Here is a 14,636-nt window from a genome sequence, read left to right as displayed (position 1 = left end):
AGCCTGAATGGTGGTCTGACATGTGATGGGTTATGAATCCAGATTTTAGAATATGTTGTTGAATGATGGGGTATGGTTTTAGATTTAAGATATGTTATTTTCCGGTTTATGGAATTATGCGACATGCAATGTAACCTGAGGACAAGGTTTGTTTTGCCATGTAGTTTTTATATTGAAGCCCAACCCTAGGTAAAAATGGAAATGTCCCCATCCCTTTCTTCCACCCCACTCTAACCCATCTTTTTTGTTTTCTTCTTCTTGCTCCATGGTGCAATGCGCACACTAAAAACGAATAGGTAGATTCAGAAAGAGTTAGGCCGGCTGATCAGTAGATAAGCCGACCTAACTCAGAATCTACGCCGACTTATGTTTAAGTGTATTCTCAATCAGAGATACACTTAAACATATCTAAGATACGACGGCTTGCGCCATCCTATCTTAGGTTGCAATATTTCGGATGGCCGCTAGGTGGCGCTTCCATTGCGGTCGTCGTAGAATTTGTAAATTAGTGGATACGCCGATTCACGAACGTACGCCCGGCCAACGCAGTAGTTTTACGCCGTTTACGTTAGAGATAGGCCGCGTAAAGTTAGAGCTGGGCCCTAGATGGAATAGTAATGTTAAGTATGGCCGCCGTTACCGCGTCGAAATTCAAATTTTTTACGTCGTTTGCGTAAGTCGTCCGTGAATCAGGATTTACGTCGTTTACGTCCACGTCGAAATCAATAGGCCCGTGCGGCATACTTAGCCGCAATGCACACTGGGAATTGTAGGCGCCCGGCGCATGCGCAGTTAAAATAAAACGTCAAAAACGTAAGGTCAAGCTCCATTAACATAAAACACGCCCCCTTACACACATTTAAATTAGGCGCCCTTACGCCCGCCCGCTTTAGGCTACGCCGCCGTAACTTAGCAGGCAAGTACATTGTGAATCATGTACTTGCCTAGCTAACTTACGGCGGCGTAGCCTAAACACGCTAAGCTACGCCGCCGCAAGTTTAGGCAACTCTACCTGAATCTACCTATAAATACCAGGTGCAATAAAAAAGTGAGCACACAAAAAGTAAACCACAAAAAAGTACATAGGATGTACACATGGTCCTCCTCCAAAGAAAAAGGACCCTACCACTGATCCACAAGACTCCTGACGGGGCTGGGGTACTTGTGACAACAAAAACCTGGGGAATGCCCAGGGAAAAACCAAGCCTACTTACCGACCAGCTTGCAGAAAACCAATTAACCTGTCTACAGTATGCGTTAAAAACAGGGGTTCAGTCCGCACGCATTTGCAAACGCATGCGTGAGCCACAGAGCCGCGCCAAGGCACCCTGCAATATCTGTGGTCCTAACACTAAACAATGAGCGTCCCCACAGTGGAGGCACATGCATTTTAATGGATAGACAGGGGCAGGTGAACTGAAGGGAAGCCACCCCTCCTTTAAAGGTACAAGAGCACACCAAGCACCCAGCATATAGCACAATGGCTGCAAAGGTGTTGGTGCACTGATGGACCAATATAAACACCACAGTAATTGCCAATAGTAATGTTAAGTATGGCCGCCGTTACCGCGTCGAAATTCAGATTTTTTACGTCGTTTGCGTAAGTCGTCCGTGAATCAGGATTTACGTCGTTTACGTCCACGTCGAAATCAATAGGCCCGTGCGGCATACTTTACCGCAATGCACACTGGGAATTGTAGGCGCCCGGCGCATGCGCAGTTAAAATAAAACGTCAAAAACGTAAGGTCAAGCTCCATTAACATAAAACACGCCCCCTTACACACATTTAAATTAGGCGCCCTTACGCCCGCCCGCTTTAGGCTACGCCGCCGTAACTTAGCAGGCAAGTACATTGTGAATCATGTACTTGCCTAGCTAACTTACGGCGGCGTAGCCTAAACACGCTAAGCTACGCCGCCGCAAGTTTAGGCAACTCTACCTGAATCTACCTATAAATACCAGGTGCAATAAAAAAGTGAGCACACAAAAAGTAAACCACAAAAAAGTACATAGGATGTACACATGGTCCTCCTCCAAAGAAAAAGGACCCTACCACTGATCCACAAGACTCCTGACGTGGCTGGGGTACTTGTGGCCCACCTTGCCAAGACCATTCTACAGGGGACTTGCCAAGGCAAGGTACACCTAAGTACTAGGTGGGACGCCGCCAGAGAGAGACCCCATAGGAGGGAGAAGAACCTGACTATAAGGCCACATGCACTCCACCCAAGACTTTTAGGCTAATCCAAGAATCTACACCCGATGATTTCACTCCTCTTCTGGATTCTGAGAGGACCCTCTGCTGGACAGCCAATAGGAGGTGAAACCCGCCAGAAGAAAAAAGAGGCAGGTAGAGGATTGGATCCCAAAAGTCACATGACTGTGGTTTTAGGTAAGTAAAAGGGATATTTTGCTTATATTAGGAGAAAGGGGTTTGGGGTTTATTTTTTGCTCAGATTTGGGCTTCAGCCAAAACATTTCTAACATGGACTGTAGCTGATAACTGCTGTGGAACTTCTTGCTTTGTTGCTGCTGTATTATTCTTCTGTGGTGTGGACAGGGTTAAACTAAATATTCATTCATGCAGACGTACATAAGACATCTATAAGACGACCAGGGCCGGCCTTAGGTGTTCAGGCGCCCTGTGCGAGCTAATCCTGTGGCGCCCCCCCCCCCCCCCCCATCTTCATCCCTCGCCCCCTGGTCACCTAAGCATACACAAGGAGGAAAAAATATTTGTAACTAATAATTTGGTTAATTTAAGTGCATGTGCAAACAATTACAATAATAAATAACTGGATAGACTGGTAACAATCATGTATATGAAATAATACATTAAACACAGAAAAAAACAGCTAACAGTGCAAACTTCTTAGAGATAATATATGTGCAAATGCAATAATACCTGGGAACATTATTATTATATTATACATTAGTATATATAGCGGTGTATATATAGAAGTATATAGAGAAATATATAGAGGTGTATATAGAAGTATATAGAGGTGTATATATAGAAGTATACAGTATAGAGGTATATATAGATCTAGCCTGGTAGAGGTGCCCCCCCTCCCCCCCATGGGCACCGGAGAGTCCTCCCCATGCTTGTGTCACCGTGCCCCCTTTCCTTCCCCCCAGGTGTCCTCATCCAGGGAAGAGTCACGATGCAGTGTTGTTGGTCCCGGGGAACTATTACTACGTCACCTGCCCCACTCCCCAATTCTCCGGCTTGAAAGGAGGGAAATAGGGAACGGCGACAGCCCCGCCCCTCTGCGCCCTTCCAAGCTCACCGATTGGCTGTAGGCGGAGTTCCTGGCCCTGTGCCCTGGCAGCGCAGTGCAGGGAGGGCGGGGTGACAGGTGAGATGAGTGCGGGCACCGGCGTATAGTAGAGCGGAGGATGGAGGGCACAGGATGGCAGCCTTAGGGCCAGCCTTTGGGGTGTGTGAGCTGTGATGGCCGCATGGCGCCCCTGTTGCCCCATGGCGCCCTGTGCGGCCGCACAGCTCGCACACCCCAAAGGCCGGCCCTGAAGACGACCACTTTGTAATGCTTGTCTATGGAGTGTCTGCTGGGTCTGGATCATTCCTTGGGAACGGTGATTGGATGATGCAACAAAGCAAGGGTAAGTGTGCCTGGAGGCTGCTGAGAGGCAAGAAGAACAGAGTCTTAATGTTAGTAGGAGGTTTTTGCAAAAAGACTGAGCTGTTCACTAAAACGGAAGCCTGCCAAAGCTGACCACAATCGGGAGGGACCTGACAGAAGCAAAGAGACTGTTCATTGCACAGGTCCTTGTTTCAGAGACTGATAACCTTCTCTCTGGGTGGGTATGTGCTCAGACTGTACTATAGAGAACTCCCACCTCTTGTAAGAAAGGAAAAAATGGACTGACTTAACAGCATTGAAAAAGAGAAATTACAGCAACTATTTTCTTGTCCAAGGCCCTGAACTGAATCATAGCATGTGTCTGGAGACCCAGAAGAGGGTGGCTCTCCTGTACAGAAGTTACTTACTCTGATTTCACTCTTGCTCTCCCCCGTCCCCTATCAACATATATGCACTGCAAGAGTCAGATTTTTTCCCTAGTTTTGTCCTTACCTCTCCTAGGGTCGCTGTGCAGGAAATTGCAAGAAGCTATCTAGCTCCTGATCGCTTCTTGTGATTGGGAGCATTCTGATCATGTGACCACTGTGACAGCCAATCATGGCGGTCGCGTGATCATAAACCCCGCCCTGCCTCCCAGCATCTGAAACCTCTTAAAGGGCAGAGAGGCGCCGGTACCAACGGGCTAATGCCAGAGTAATTTGGTTTGCAAAGCTCATGTTGAGTTTAGATTGGCCAACTAAGCAAAATCCCAGCGAAATCACTTTTACCAATTGCAGCTTTCTCTAGCACATGCTCATTTTGAGTAATTATTGTAAAGGACCTCATTACTAAGCCCTGTGGGCAGGGCGAAACGCATCGGTGCTATGGCCTGGATGGAGCCAGGCTTTGGGTACTCTCAGTACTGTGATTATCTGGCTCTGATGGTGTGTGGCATTTGAGGTTACTTCTGTTCCCTATATTGTAAAGGTTCTTTGAAAGTTTTAGTTGATGTGATGCCTCTGTAAGACAGTAAGACATGTGCATTGCATTGTGGGAAAGTGCAGAGAATTTAGGTCCTGGAGATAAACTGCAGAAGCACAGCTTGGTCAACAACACACCCCCAGCCTGCTGATTGGCTGATGGAGAAACAGCACACTGATGAGTAATCACTCCTCCTCTTCCCCTCCTGTCCCCATCAACATATATACAGTCAGGTCCATAAATATTGGGACATCTACACAATTCTAATCTTTTTGGCTCTATACACCACCACAATGCATTTGAAATGAAACGCACAAGAGGTTCTTTAACTGCAGACTTTCAGCTTTAATTTGAGGGTATTTACATTTAAATCAGGTGAACGGTGTAGGAATTACAACAGTTTGTATATATGCCTCCCACTTTTTAAGGGACCAAAAGTAATGGGACAGATTAACAATCATAAATCAAACTTTCACTTTTTAATACTTGGTTGCAAATCCTTTGCAGTCAATAACAGCCTAAAGTCTGGAATGCATAGACATCACCAGGCGCTTGTTTTCATCCTTGGTGATGCTCTGCCAGGCCTCTACTGCAACTGTCTTCAGTTCCTGCTTGTTCTTGGGGCATTTTCCCTTCAGTTTTGTCTTCAGCAAGTGAAATGCATGCTCAATCGGATTCAGGTCAGGTGATTGACTTGGTCATTGCATAACATTCCACTTCTTTCCCTTAGGCTGCATTCACACCTAAGCGACAGCCGCGTACGCGTGTAGCGGCAGATTTGCCGCGATTACAAATGTTTCTTTTTTTTCTAAAGTATTCCCATTGCTGTCTATGGGAAAACGCGCCTGTCGCGTGAAAAAAAGGGTCCGGGACTTTTTTTCAGGCGACAGGCGTTGCGCGTCTATGAGATGTGAACCATCTCCATAGACGGCAATGGGAATTCTCCCCTCTAGCGACAGAAGCGTCCCGCGTCGGGCGTTTTGTCGCTTAGGTGTGAATGGGGTCTTAAAAAACTCTTTGGTTGCTTTCGCAGTATGCTTTGGGTCATTGTCCATCTGCACTGCGAAGCGCCGTCCAATGAGTTCTGAAGCATTTGGCTGAATATGAGCAGATAATATTGCCCGAAACACTTCAGAATTCATCCTGCTGCTTTTGTCAGCAGTCACATCATCAATAAATACAAGAGAACCAGTTCCATTGGCAGCCATACATGCCCACGCCATGACACTACCACCACCATGCTTCACTGATGAGGTGGTATGCTTTGGATCATAAGCAGTTCCTTTCCTTCTCCATACTCTTCTCTTCCCATCACTCTGGTACAAGTTGATCTTGGTCTCATCTGTCCATAGGATGTTGTTCCAGAACTGTGAAGGCTTTTTTAGAAGTTGTTTGGCAAACTCCAATCTGGCCTTCCTGGTTTTGAGGCTTACCAATGGTTTACATCAGGGGTGTCCAAACTTTTTTCAAGGAGGGCCATATTTGATGAAGTGAACATGAGTGAGGGCCGACTATTTTGCCTGACATTTTTTGAACCATTAAAATTAAATGCAAATTAACTAATACACTGCCCAACGAGAATTATTTTGCCTTTGTGGCTGTGTGTGGTGAAGAGTCTAAGGATGAGCTTGGGTGTGTTATTTGGATATACCCTATTTAATGGCGTATAACACGCACCTTCACTTTAAGAGGGAAGTTTCAGGAAAAAATAAATAAATAATCAATTGTGAAGCAAATAAGGGTCAGTGCCCATGAATGCAGCCTCACAAGTGGCATGAATGCATCCTCACCATTGACATGAATGCATTCTCTAAATGCAGCCTCACTATTGCCATCAGTGCAGCCTGATCAATGTCCATCTACAGCCTCGGAGGGGACAGGGAGGGGGTGGGACGAACGCCAACGGATTATATACAGAAGAATCTCCTGTTTACTTGGCGGCCTTCTTATTACAGAGACCGCCAAGTAAACAGGAGATTCTCCTGTATGTTATCTGACAGCACTCGTCCCACCCTCCTCCCTGTCCCCTCTGAGGCTGCCAGAACAATAAATACGGTATATATCTTTTGTGCCACGCGGTGCTCTGGGATTCGTTGGGGGCCACAAAAGATATATATCCAAATTACCAGTGGGGCGGCATTAAACCAAAACGCGGGCCACATTTGGCCCCCGGGCTGGACTTTGGACATGCCTGGTTTACATCTTGTGGCGAACCCTCTGTATTCACTCTGGTGAAGTCTTCTCTTGATTGTTAACTTTGACACACATACACCTACCTCCTGGAGAGTGTTCTTGATCTGGCCAACTGTTGTGAAGGGTGTTTTTTTCACCAGAGAAAGAATTCTTCGGTCATCCACCACACTTATTTTCTGTGGGCTTCCAGGTCTTTTGGTGTTGCTGAGCTCACCGGTACGTTCTTTCTTTTTAAGGATGTTCCAAACAGGTGTTTTTGGCCACACCTAATGTTTTTGCTATCTTTCTGATGGGTTTGTTTTGTTTTTTTCAGCCTAATGATGGCTTGCTTCACAGATATTGACAGCTCTTTGGATCTCATATTGAGAGTTGACAGCAACAGATTCCAAATGCAAATAGGACACTTGAAATGAACTCTGGACCTTTTATCCGCTCCTTGTAAATGGGATAATGAGGGAATAACACACACCTGGCCATGGAACAGCTGAGCAGCCAATTGTCCCATTACTTTTGGTCCTTTAAAAAGTGGGAGGCACATATACAAACTGTTGTAATTCCTACATCGTTCACCTGATTTGGATGTAAATACCCTCAAGTTAAAGCTGAAAGTCTGCAGTTAAAGCACATCTTGTTCGTTTCATTTCAATCCATTTTGGTGGTGTATAGAGCCAAAAAGATTAGAATTGTGTTGATGTCCCAATATTTATGGACCCGACTGTATACTGCAAGAATCAGATTTTTTTCCTAGTGCTGTCCTTGCCTTTCCTAGGGCTGCTGTGCAGGAAATTGCAAGAAGCTAATGTAATTACAGAATCAGATGCTTACATTAGCTGCCTTTACAAAAAGTATTTTTGTCAGCCAGGCTATATGCTTGAAGAGCCTTAGCTTCATCACTGATGGTTTTTGCCTGGACTGGCGATTTAAAGACATCAAAGGCTTCTTGGATATGACAAAGATAATCGCGGTAGGATCTCCGAGTCTCTCTCTTGTCATTGTAAATGATTGCGGTTGACGTGTCCATAAGTACATTGTTTCATCACATGGGACTGTGTGTTCTGGGGAGATGTGCCACACACTGACCTTTGTCGTGTTTCGTGAGATGCAGAGAAGAACAAATGACATCTATTATAAAATAATTAAAGCAAAAAAAAAAATAATGAAATTTACCGCCAGACCGCAAAACCGAATTACAAACAATAAATCAAACTTGCCATAGCCTTGCATTTATTTGAGGGGAACGCGGTGTCATACATGACCTCTTTACCTCTTCACCTTTGATTCTTTCACATACATCCATGTTAAGAAATGTGGAATTTCAGGAAAGACGGTAAAACATAAAAAGCAATAAAGATATATAAAAATTAAAAGCTGCCTAAATAATTGTGTTGCTTATGGATGCGACAGTGATAAAAAAAAAACAAAACAAAAAAAAAAATACTCATAAAACTATCCTATTCTTTCTTTGGGAAGAATTTCGAGCTTTCAATCCTAATGATTTAATGGGTGGTAGTTTCCCTGGCATTTCATCCTGTACTTGGTGGTGGTGGTATTTATGCGAATATCAGCCAACAATATGGCCTAAGCTCTTATGCTTCGTGGGGGACTGTGACCAAAAATTATAGAGGTAATTTATAAATAAAAAATCACCTAGCCATTCATACAAGGAATCAGTGAATTGGGCAAAAAAATATGTTCTTTATGCTATTTTCTCTTCTGAAAGAATGTTCTTTAATTAGGGGCAGTAGTAAAATACTGAACTATGGCCACTAGATGGAGCTGAGGAGCAGAGGCGATACATACCTCTTTTTAACAAGAGATACAATGTAACAATTTTAGAGAACACCCATTTGTTTTCTTATTCCCTCAAGTGTTCTCTAGCATTAGTTATTTTCCTTGTTACAAAGATGTATGTATTACTTTGCTCCTCAGCTCCATCTAGTGGCCATAACGTCATATGGCTTGTCCTTTTTTCCCCCACACATAGAGCTTTCTTTTGGTGGTATTTGATCATCTCTGCGGTTTTTATTTTTTGCGCTATATACAAAAATCGAGCGACAATTTTGAAAAAAATTAATCACTTTTACTTTTTGCTATAATAAACATCCCCCAAAAATATATAAAAAATATATAAATATATAACAAAACCAATTTTTTTCCTCAGTTTAGGCCGATACGTATTCTTCTACATATTTTTCGTAACAAAAAATCGCAATAAGCGTTTATTGATTGGTTTGTGCAAAAGAACAGCGATTTTTATCTAAAAAAAGGGGGGGTTAATTCTGCGCTAATCTAAATGAATTGATACAAAAAAACGTGAAGTACAAGCAGCAACAAAAAACATGTGATAATCATGTGAACAGAAATGAGGAAAAAATAAGTTGCGCTATTAACAATAAGTGAAATTCATTTTGAGAAAAATAAATGCATAATATGAAAAAATATTCCTAAGGGTGACCCCTATAAATAAGAGCACACTACAGGTAAACCATATACCCAAATATATTCAAACAAATGACATCAAACAGTTGAGTGAGTGAGAGTCCAAAATTAGGACAACCAAAAGGGAGTCCAATAAACACAAATATATTGAAAAAAACTCTGTTCAAAGTGTTGCAAACAAAAGGAGTGAGGAAAGTCATTCATAGTTGGACTGTATCCAAATTCCACACAGTGGGGGATAGTAGTGTGAGGGTATAGACGAAATCAGTGAACGCCACCACCAACGTACTGTCTTCTCCCGTGCATAGCATAAATAATAAGGGGGGACCCTTACCAGACAGGTTGGACCTCAGGAGTAAGGTCAAATGCGCGTTTGCAGATACAAACCTCTGCAAAGGTTATAAGTAAGCCTGGACCTCCAGCTGGCAGCTCTCTCGCGGACTCCTCAACTGAACCTGAACCAAGGATGGTATCATCTGTTCCAGTAGGTCTCGATCAGTCCATATACCATAGGGGGGAAGGTTACCAGAAAAAAGGAGGCAACATGTGTATTACCGTTTAAAAAAACAGAGGAGTTTATTCCAGAAGCTCCAATACAATCGTAACACACGGTAACAAAAATTTAAAAACAGCCGGCATAGCCATAAAAACGAATGCCCGTGCTTCCGGGGTCACGTGGGAACGTGGTGACGTCACTGCGTAGCACCGCCCTGACCAGTTTCGACAGAAATGTCATTTTCAAATTATGGTGGACACTTCGGACAGTTTTGACAAATTTTTGGGACCATTGTCATTTTTATATGCTGAAGGAGAAGCAGCATACTAATAAACCCATCTCTTTGGCACTCTGCCTTCTTCTCCTCTCTACATGTCCCTTGTGAGCACTGCATCACAGCTTGTTGGTAACTTGTGCTGCTTCTACCTCTCCCAGTCTGAGCTCTGCTGTACGGGGACTAAAAGAGGCTAATACCAGGTCAGATTCAGTTTCATTGAAATACATATAAGGATCTATTAACCACATAGCAACATTTACATCGACACAATGGCATGGGCAGACAAATGGGCGTACCTCTACGTCCCTTTAAATTTGCTGCCCAGCCGCCGTGTGCCTCGTGAGTGCGCTCGCGGGTCCCGGAAACTCGATGTTCCCGGGCTGCCCGCGATTGCGGTAGGCAAAAGCAGAACAGAGGGATTCCTTTGTAAACAAGGCATTCCCCTGTTCTGCCTATGATATGCCACTGATCGAATGTTCCCTGTGATCAGGAACAGTGATCATTGACACGTCACTGATAGTTCCTCCCCCTAACAGTTAGAATCACTCCCTAGGACACACTTAACCCCCTTCAGCGCCACTTAGTGGTTAACCCATTCCCTGCCAGTGTCATTTTCACAGTAATCAGTGCATTTTTAGACCCCTTTGACACTGAGCCGCCCATAGCTTAAAACTCCGCTATTTTTATCGCCGACGCTATGGGCGGATTTGCGGCGCATTTCGGCCGCTGGCGGGGCAATTTTAACCCCCGCTAGCAGCCGAGAAAGGGTTAAAACCGCCCACAATGCACTGCTAAAGCAGCGCATTGCAGACGTTATAGCCGCACTGTCCTATTGATTTCAATGGGCAGCAGCGGTGGAGGAGCGGTAAACATACCGCTCCTTCACCGTTCCAAAGATGCGGCTATTGGGACTTTTTTTTACCGTCCTGCTGGCGCAACACTCCAGTGTGAAAGCCCTTGTGGTTTTCACACTGGAGTGAATGTGACAGCTGTTTTAGGGCGGATTGCAGGCGCTATTTTTAACACTATAGCGCCTGCAATATTTTTAATGCTATAGCACCACAAAAGTGTCCGATGTGTCCACCATAAAGTCGCAGTCACGATAAAAATCGCAGATCGTCGCCATTACTAGTAAAAAAATAATAATAATAAAAATGCCATAAAACCATGTGCCAGATTCACAGATGAAATACGCCGGCGTATCTACTGATACGCCGGCGTATTTTCAAATTTCCTGCGTCGTATCTTTAGTTTGAATCCTCAAACCAAGATACGACGGCATTTGGGTAAGATCCGACAGGCGTACGGCTTCGTACGCCTTTGGATCTTAGGATGCAATACTTCGGCGCCCGCTGGGTGGAGTTTGCGTCGTTTTCCGCGTCGGGTATGCTAATTAGCTGTTTACGGCGATCCACAAAGGTACGCGTGGTCGTCGCATTCTCTTACGTCGTCACTAGTTGGCTTTTCCCGGCGTAAAGTTACGGATGCTATTTCAATGGCTTATATTTAGACTAGCCATGTTAAAGTATGACCGTCGTTCCCGCGTCGAATTTCAATGTTTTTTTTTTGCGTAAGTCGTCCGTGAATAGAAAAGGACGTAACGCACGTCGCCGTTCAAAAACGGTGCGACGTCATTTCGCGGAAAGCACGGCGGGAAATTTCAAAAGGGAGCATGCGCAGTACGTTCGGCGCGGGAGCGCACCTAATTTAAATGATACACGCCCCATTTGAATTAGGCGGGCTTGCGCAGGACGGATTTACGTTACACCGCCGCAAGTTTACAGGCAAGTGCTTTGTGAATCAAGCACTTGCCCGTAAAACTTGCGGCGGTGTAACGTAAATGTGATACGTTACGCCACCGCGGATTCTACCTGAATCTGGCCCTATAACTTTTGCTCAAACCAATCAATGAACGCGTATTGCAATTTTTTTTAACAAAAATATGTAGAAGAATACGTATCGGCCTAAACTGAGGAAGCAATTTGCTTTTTAAAAAAAAAAAAATGGGAATATTTATTATAGCAAAAAGTACAAAATATTGCTTTTTTATTTTAATTGTCGCTCTATTTTTGTTTATAGAGCAAAAAAATTAAAGAAGCAGAGGTGATCAAATACCACCAAAAGAAAGCTCTATTTGTGGGAAAAAAAGGACATAAATTTTGTTTGGGAGCCACGTCGCACGACCGCACAATTGTCAGTTAAAGCGACGCAGTGCCGAATCGCAAAAAGTGCCCCGGTCTTTGGCCAGCCAAATGGTCCGGGGCTGAAGTGGTTAATGATTACAGAGCTGCAATATATTGTGTCTTTTATGTCTGGCCGGATTTCAGCAACAACAGTTTCCCTTCAATGTCCTCTTCCCATATAGGTTAAAAACACACTCATTTCCGTTTTCACATATTTCTGTTCCCACTTCCTGGCCGTATAGAAAGTGTTTCAAGACAAAGACAATAATACAATTTTAATGACTAATTTCCAACAACATTGGACTGTGGGAGGCTCAGTAAATGCTATGCCGATCCTGGGACACTGTGATTAAAGTAAGGAGGTTATTTGGTCCCAAAGGATTTATTTGGCCAACATATAGGAAACCTGGGAAAAGCTTGGAAATGTTTCTTGGAAATGCCTTCCACTGTGGCGCTCCTCCAGACACCTTCCTGTCTGTGAATATTTGGGACTGTAAGAGACCTTTAAGAGCGTTGTTATTAGGAACAGAACCCGCAGAGGAACATAAGGATGTTTCCTTGTAGAGGTTCAACCAAAGGACATGATCTACTTGATAAGGGGCTCTTAACCACTTCAATACCAGGCACGTTCACCCCTTCCTGCCCAGGCCAATTTTCAGCTTTTCACACAAATAGACCCGGACCAAAATGCAGCTAAAGGACCCGGGCAGGTTTTGCAATTCGGCACTGCGTCGCTTTAACAGACAATTGCGCGGTCGTGCGACGTGGCTCCCAAAACAAAATTGGCGTCCTTTTTTCCCACAAATAGAGCTTTCTTTTGGTGGTATTTGATCACCTCTGCGGGTTTTATTTTTTATAAACAAAAATAGAGCGACAATTTAAAAAAAAAATCAATATTTTTAACTTTTTGCTATAATAAATATCCCCCAAAAAGATATAAAAAAAAATTTTTTTTCCTCAGTTTAGGCTGAAACGTATTCTTCTACCTATTTTGGTAAAAAAAAATCGCAATAAGCGTTTATCGGTTGGTTTGCGCAAAAATTGATAGCGTTTACAAAATAGGGGATAGTTTTATTGCATTTTTATTAATTTTTTTTTTTTTACTACTCAGCGATTTTTTTCATGACTGCGACATTATGGCGGACACTTTGGACAATTTTGACACATTTTTGGGACCATTGTCATTTTCACAGCAAAAAATGCATTTAAAATGCATTGTTTATTGTGAAAATGACAGTTGCAGTTTGGGAGTTAACCACTAGGGTGCGCTGATGGAGTTATGTGTGACCTCATGTGTGTTTACAACTGTAGGGGGGTGTGGCTGTAGGTGTGACGTCATCGTTTATGTATCCCAATAAAGGGATCACACGATCGATGACCCCGCCACAGTGAAGAACGTGGAAGCTGTGTTTACACACGGCTCTCCCCGTTCTTCAGCTCCGGGGACCGATCGCGGGACTCCAGCAGCAATTTGGTCCGCGGGTCCCGCGGCCGAGGTCACGGAGCTTCGGACCGGGTCGCGGGCGTGCGCCCGCGACCCACGGCTGGACAATAGCACAGCACGTACCTGTACGTGCATGTGCCCAGCCGTGTCATTCTGCCGACGGAAATGTGCAGTGGTTAATTTGCCACTGGGTTTTTTATTTTTGCAAAATAAACAGAAGAAAAAATGAACATTTTCAAAGAAATTTTTTTTTTCTTTGTTTCTGTTGTTAAATTTTGCAAATAAATAATCTTTCTTCATAAACTTAGATCAACATTTATTCTGCTGTATCTCTTTGGTGGAAAACAACCCCAAAAAGTGTACGCGGTTTAAGAGGAAGTAACCCCCCCCCCCCCCCCCGAAAAAACAGGGAAAAAAAACCCTGCAAGACAAAGGCAAAGACAAGACAAAGGCTGATTATGTATTACTTACCTCAGAATGAAACCCCCGCATCGGTCAACGTCTTCCCCTCCAGTCACCGACATGTTGTCCCGGAGTGACTTCTGAGTATTTGCGCTCAGGCGCTGTGATTGGCGGGAGCTGCGATGACGTCACTCCGCACATGCGCACAAAAAACAAAATATGCTGGGGAAGAAACGGCACAGAGTCTTGTTTCTTCCTGACGCATGCGCATTACCAGCGCACTACACGTGAAATGTCTCCTAAATGGCGCAAGTTTAGGAGATATTTCCACTACCTATGGGTAAGCCTTAGTCTAGGCTTACCTATAGGTAGAAGTCCAAAAAGTGAGTTTACAACCACTTTTTAAAGAGCGTTTCGCAATACGAGCACTTATTTCTTTGAAAATCCTGACTCGGTTTGCGAGTGTTGTCTTGCAGAACGAGCAGGATTCAAGCCACAGCCGTGATGTATTTGGCCTGAGGTTCGGGGGTGCCGGAGCCGAGTGGAGCCTTTCGGAAATACTTGGAAAAAACTCAGAAGTATTCCGTTCCCGGAGCCTTTCCAAGGTTTTCCGAGTTCAGCCGAGCTGTCCCTGAAT

The sequence above is a fragment of the Rana temporaria genome, chromosome 8 (genome assembly GCF_905171775.1).
Source record: "Rana temporaria chromosome 8, aRanTem1.1, whole genome shotgun sequence".
NCBI lineage: Eukaryota > Metazoa > Chordata > Amphibia > Anura > Ranidae > Rana > Rana temporaria.
Note: the sequence above shows the minus strand (reverse complement) of the source record.